This window comes from Salvelinus fontinalis, chromosome 10, assembly GCF_029448725.1.
Source record: "Salvelinus fontinalis isolate EN_2023a chromosome 10, ASM2944872v1, whole genome shotgun sequence".
NCBI lineage: Eukaryota > Metazoa > Chordata > Actinopteri > Salmoniformes > Salmonidae > Salvelinus > Salvelinus fontinalis.
Window position 1 is genome coordinate 4,857,851 of NC_074674.1, and position 7,160 is coordinate 4,865,010.

At 40.1% G+C, this 7,160-nt stretch overlaps 1 long non-coding RNA gene across 1 annotated transcript; it reads right to left on the reverse strand.

Moving 5' to 3' along the window:
- Window positions 1-1,924: 1,924 nt before the first annotated feature.
- On the reverse strand, window positions 1,925-7,160 carry LOC129863203 (uncharacterized). Its single transcript, XR_008760940.1, has 2 exons — window positions 6,949-7,160; window positions 1,925-2,446 (listed from the first exon to the last, which is right to left on the reverse strand). It is a non-coding gene; the product is annotated as an uncharacterized LOC129863203 (long non-coding RNA).

A 7,160-nucleotide genomic window follows, 5' to 3' on the forward strand; every position in this document is an offset into this window, starting at 1 on the left:
GCCCAAATACGACACCAGCAGCAACCGTACAGTAACCAATGACATCCAAGATAACCTTTAGGCACGTGATTTTCGTACAGCGAATTAATTGAAAAGCCATTTCCTCATTGGCAGACTGCATCTATAGTAGAAGGCGTCTGTAGTAACATCAAACCCGTCAAGCTGTCGTATTTCTTGTCTATCAAAAAGTGTAGCCTTATTCTCCCGGGTTCCATGACTTTCCTGGGCGTCGTTGCTATACCCTTGATATGGCCTAATTACCACCACTATACTGCTTTAGATTGGCAATGTTTGGGAATTTAATTATAGTGTATTCAACCAAACCTGCACTGCAGTATTTTGGCCGTAGCTTCCCCTGTACTATGATTTACCAGGCAGGTTGTTATGGTCCATGCACAAGTAAATGCCTCCAAATAATACAACTAGCCTATATGTGCGTACTTTGCCAAATTATTCATAAAAATAGCTTATTACACTTGACCTGTACAGGCAAACTTCAATGTCCCGTAAAAACTGTAGTGTAGGCCTATTTGAAACAGGCTAATTGAATGGCAATGTTTCTGTGTAGCCGACTGTACATGTGCATAAAGGCTGAAACGTTTCAGGGATTTTAAATTATTTTTTTGAATGTAGGCTATATCTTATATTTATCTCAATAATCACTTATGTTTCAGAACAATTGTATCCGGTTTTGCTTTCAGGTGTAGCATTGGTTACAATGGTGGGCTATAACCCAGTTTTCATACATTTAAAATTAAAACGAACGAAAAAAAAGGTTGGCCTAATGCGGTTCGCCTGTAGAATTACTACGACTTGGCAATCAGATGTTGCTCTCACGTCATAAGTAGGCCTAATTGACCAGCCTTTCAAACTATTATAACTTTCCTTGACAGGGGACTCGAGCGACAGAAGGTTAGGCCTCATTTAGCTTATGTGTTTGGAAACGGCCTTAAGCGCCAAGGGTTTGGCAAGGCGTTTGAAGCCACTGCCAATAATCAGTCACGGATCGGATTGGAGCATGTGGAGGCCCTCCCCGGGTAGCATATCACATGGAGTAGCCTACCAGGTGCAGCAAACAGGAGCTCTAAATAAAATAAAAAATAAAAACTACATGGTAATTTTTCATGAAGAAAAATGTATTTGTGGCAGTGAAATAAGTTTTACTTAAGCGAAGCTGTAAAATATAGCCTAGTCAATGTTAAATATTAAAATAGCTGGTCTGATTTCTTTGATAGACTACTATATCAACCTTATTACCTTTATAGCGTTAGATCGCATATTTCATCACGAATAACTAGACTCAGAATACTACACTTTTAAGGAATATGTGTGTTGAACAATAGAGGCTGGTGTAGTAGAGGGAGGGACTGTTTTATACATAGTTGCCTTCAGTGGGAGACTACATAAGTAGCCCAGAAGCACAAGTAGCAGTACAATGCAGTAGTAAAATTGAATGTTTTAGGTAGGCCATGGGTTAGCTATAGTAAATGGGGTCGCTACTGTAGGTCAGTGAGTGTGGAGGTAGTTTAGTGGGGTGATCTATGCAACACAGTCTTATGTGCTCCCCCCAGTGCTATAATTTGATTTGTAGAATATATTTCTGTTCTGATTTCAGATTTGAAAAGTAGAGAAGCAGACTAAGATTTCATACACTCTAAGTTGTTTCTCAAGTTGTTGGAAAAGTGGAGAGAATGTAATTGATGTGTTTACTAAAACAGCTCTATTGTTGGATTTGTAGAAGATATTTGCATTTTGATTTCAGATCTAAATCAAGTCAAAATCTAATCAAAGTTTATTTGTGGCATACACAGATTAACAGCTGTTAAAGCAGGTGCCGGGAAATGCTTGTGTTTCTAGCTCCAGCAGTGCAGTAAATATCTAACACACAAATTATCAACAACAAAAAAGAGGCAAAAACAAGAAATATCGGAATGCGCTATATCAGAGTCCGGAATATAAATACATATAGACAGTATGGACAATATACAAGTAGGAAAAAGGAATGTACTGCAATAGTTATGTGGATGAGCTATGTCAAGAATACAGTATTTACATATAAACTGAGAAAACAATTAACGTAATTTTCAGAGATCAAATTACATTTCAACAAGATAATGATGCAGGAATGAGAATCTTATCTGTTTAAAACTACAGAAATAATTTCAGAGCAATAAACATTATGTAAACATTACTATATTAAGGTGCAGGGCAGGGTACAGGGCGGAAGGCCGATTAGTGATGAATGTTCAGCAGTCTGATGGCCTGGAGATAGCTGTTTTTAGGTATCTCAGTCACAGCTTTGTAGATGTCCTTGTGTGCAGGCAGTGTGCCCCCGGTGATGTGTTGGGCTGATCGCACCACCCTCTGGAGAGCCCTGCGGTTGCTGGCGGTGCAGTTGCCGTACCAGGCGGTGATACAGCCCGACATAATGCTCTCGATGGTGCATCTGTAGAAGTTCATGAGGGAAAAAGCAGATACCCTTTATGTAAGTTCTTGGGTAAGTGGTCAAAACAGCAGTGGTTTTTAAAAGTTTAAATAAAATGTAGTTGATGTGATTACTAAAACAGCTGTATCAATGGATTGGTAAAATGTCAGATTTGATACCCTCTAAGTTAACCTTTTACTCTCCAGCAGCATACCACCCTGCATACCACTACTGGCTTGCTTCTGAAGCTAAGCAGGGTTGGTCCTGGTCAGTCCCTGGATGGGAGACCAGATGCTGCTGGAAGTGGTGTTGGAGGGCCAGTAGGAGGCACTCTTTCCTCTGGTCTAAAAAATATCCCAATGCCCCAGGGCAGTGATTGGGGACACTGCCCTGTGTAGGGTGCCGTCTTTCGGATGGGACGTTAAACGGGTGTCCTGACTCTCTGAGGTCATTAAAGATCCCATGGCACTTATCGTAAGAGTAGGGGTGTTAACCCCGGTGTCCTGGCTAAATTCCCAATCTGGCCCTCAAACCATCATGGTCACCTAATAATCCCCAGTTTACAATTGGCTCATTCATCCCCCTCCTCTCCCCTGTAACTATTCCCCAGGTCGTTGCTGCAAATGAGAACATGTTCTCAGTCAACTTACCTGGTAAAATAACGGTAAAATAAAAAATAAAATAAAAAACTGCACTGGCTACACAGAGTGATTATTATTAGTCAAACATATTTACTTTGAAACAAAAGTATACACCACACACACATGGTTATGGGCTTAAATAAAATAAGACACCTGTACCATGTCAGATATAGAAATGTGTTCAATTTTGAGTTTGCATCCCAATAATACACTTTATATACATCACAGAAGACTGAAATATAACAAAACTGTTTGACATAGAAATAGCGGATTTGTCGATGAAAAAAAACAAACATTATTTATGAAATTATAAGAAATATGAATAACATTCCATCCATGAGGCCAACGAGGGCATTTTTGGTCAGTGACTGCAGGAAAAGGCTACCTTGTTGGGAAAGTGGTCAAAGTAGCTGATGTGTGTCATAAATCACAACGATTACTCATTGTCTAATGCTTAGAATGTACTCCACCAGTGCTATAATTTGTCAGTTTTGAATGTTCTATTGCAGTTGTTAATTCAACAGTGGGAAGTTAGCTTAATGAAAGTAGTTAGTGCGGTTCCTAAAACAGCTGTACCTCTTTGAGTAGAACACAATTATCTTCTGATTTAATAGCAGAGAAGAAGACCAATATGTCATACCCTCTAAGTTTTTGCTTGTTGTAAAAGTAGTTGATTTGTGTCAAAAGTAAATGTTTACAGTGAATCGAATGTTAGAAGTCATGGGAGTTAACAATGGGAACTTTAGAACATTGAAGAAATCCCATTAAAGTAGATTCGTTTTTGGTTTTAGAACGACAAAGAGTTAAAAGTATAAATGTTTTCAAATGCACACTATTCCAGAACGTTCTGCACGTTTTAAAGTTTGAAATGCGTTTTTAGGCTAGTGTAAGAGCAGTAGGGGAGAGCGAGGTAAGTTGTCACATGGGTAAGTTGTCAAACTGTTCATACCTCCAACACTCGAGGCGCTATCTCAAAAATCAAATAGCTACTTTGTGTGACTACATGTTCTATGGTCAACGTCACTCTAATCTGAGGTGAGCACAAGTTTCTTATTTTTCCCCTTCAAAAGTATAGAATTGGCACTTTACATTTTATGCAATAAAACTTTGTTATGTATGAATGTTCAAAATTATAATTTTGCACTGAGTAGAGGAGACAATAACATGTATTTTGATACTTTAGCTGCAATCCTATGTTGAGCTAACCTTGAGAATTAGCCAACATGTCAGTTTGAGGCAAGTTGTCTCAATGACCTTGGGGCAAGTTGTCTCAATGACCTTGGGGCAAGTCTTCACATGTGACAACTTGCCCCAGTATACGTAGACACACAGAACATGCTCAAAAAACATTGTGATATTGTGTAACCAGCTCTGATAATAGTTTGAAATGTTGTATGGATTAATATATATACACGTATAGTTTAGAGCAGCAGACATATCCCTGGACTACACAAGACAGGCTCTGGCGTGTGTGTGTGTCTACTAACACACTACATGCCTACTGTATCAGACAGTATACACACACAACTCCATACAGTGTCATGAATGTAATGTGGTGTTATGAATTGCATTGTGGCAACAAGGATAGTAGACAGGGAGGTGGGCTTAATAAGACTGTAATGGAATATGTAATTGCAATGAGGAAATTATTTTTTGAAGGAAAGAAGAAAGGAAGGAAGGAAGGAAAGAAAGAAAGAAAGAGGGGAAGGAAAGAAAGATGGTTAGAAATGATAAAAGGAAGGCAGAGAATGGCAGCACACCACCTGGCATAATGTTAAAGGCAATGAGGCAGGTGAAGTTGCAGAACAAATCAATCAGGAGTACAGTGAAGGATTTTGACATAAATTACCGTACTCTGACTCGGTATTGTCAAAAGGTTACGAGAGAAGAAGTTGACAGAAAGACAGCCATGCCAACAACAGTGGTTGGCTATACAAAGCCACGGAAGGTTTTTTCACCTGATTTGAAGATGCAGCTTGTTCAGTATATTACTGGGTCAGCTGACATTTATTCTGGTCTGTCGCCAAGTGAGGTCAGAAGACTTGCCTACCAGTTTGCTGTGGCACACCAGCTGAAGTTCACGCTAATGTGGGCAGAAAAAGAAAAGGCCAGCTCGGAGTGGTTTACAGGCTTCTTAAAGCGTCACCCAACGCTTTCACTGAGAAAGCCAGAGGCAACTAGCCTTGCCAGGGCAAGTAGCTTCAACAGAGAAAATGTTAATGCTTTCTTCGACAATGTAGCAGAAGTGCTACAGAAATATCAATTTGGACCAGGAGACATATGGAATGTCGATGAAAATGGGGTGACCACTGTACGGAAACATGACACAGTGGTGGGCAGACGTGGATTCAAACAAGTAGGGTCACTGACCTCCGCTGAAAGGGGAACCTTCGTCACACTGGCCTGTGCTGTCTCAGCCACAGGGAATAGTATTCCTCCATATTATATATTTCCCCATGTCAAATTCCGCGATCATTTTCTGATCAATGGGCCACCTGGCAGCAAAGGAGGGGCAAATCCCTCTGGGTGGATGAAAGATGTACACTTTGTTGACTTCCTGAAACATTTTGTCGAGCATACAAAGTACTCAAAGGAGAAGCCCTGTTAACTCCTTTTGGACAAAACCACGAGCCTCATCTGTCCATTGATGGACTCAATTATGCCTAAGAAAATGGCATAATTATGCTGTCATTCCCACCACATTGCTCTCATCAGCTTCAACCCTTAGACAGGTCTGTCTACGGGCAGCTAAAGAGGCACATCAACACCACGTGTGATGCCTGGATGAGGAACAACCCCGGTAAGACAATGTCAATTTATGACATTCCTGGGATTGTGGCAATCGCCTACCCTCTGGCTGCAACCCCCTTGAGCATTCAGGCTGGCTTTAGGGTGGCTGGGGTACAACCTTACAACAGGGATGTATGTCTGGAAACCGAGTTTGCGACATCCTACGTTACAGATCGCCCCATTCAGAACCCAACCTTACCAGGCCCCAGCACTAAGCCTGCCCTGCCAGGCCCCAGCACCATTTCAGCCCTGCCAGGCCACAGCACCATCCCAGCCCTGCACGAGCTCAGACACAGACCTGCCCAGTTCTTATGCCAGCAAGACCATTGAAATGATTGTGATTTGTTTTATTCTTGTTGCCAAATACTTTATATACAAAAAAAAATTCCAAAATTCTATACCAAAATTACACATATTTTTAATTGAATTTAACTATCTTATTAAAACATTAACCCTAGTGAATAACAACAAGAATAACATCTTCCTGAATCATTATAATAAGATTTTTTGAGTGATTACAAATGCACTAGAATTGTTTATTTTTGTATTGCTTCATAGATTTTTTTGTATGTTTTAAGTATTTTCTCGTTAATACCTGCGTTCTGTTTTGTATGATGTAACAATGTAAATTGATGATCTGTATTTTGAATAAAAAAATAAATATATATAAAATAATAATAATAATATAAGAGTAATATAAGAGTTCTAAACCTAAAAAAACAGTGGTTACCTAGGTTACCCCATTGACTCACAGCAACAACAAAAAACGCGAACACAATTTCCTTGTTTTCGGCTTGTTTTATTCAGTTACAAAACTACATTTAAGAAAAGTACGTCTAAAGACATGACTTTCCAACATTGCCTGCTCCCCCGAGCGTTCTCAATACTCAATACTGTAATATTGTAGGACTTCCTTCTCATGCATCTTTTCATAATGGCGCTAACGTTAGCCAAGTGAGTGAGTTCTATCTAACGTTAGCTAGCTACCGACCGGAACATTAACGCTAGCCAATACCGCACAAACAAACTATACTGATACAAGTAGCGAGTGGAGTTACAAACGGACTATACTAAACGAGTTAAATGTCTTACCTGTGATGACATTTTAGCTACGTGTACTTAGACACCGGGTCCCCACAATTTCCCACACCGAATAGCCTAAAGCCACAGGGCTCTTCTCACAGGCTCTTATTTCCCTACGTAGGAGTATTGGGAACTGTAGGGTTTTTGACCTGAGATTTTTGACATGTTTCCAAGCTCTCACTCATATTGAGCTCCGGATGGCACAGCGGCCTAGGGCACTG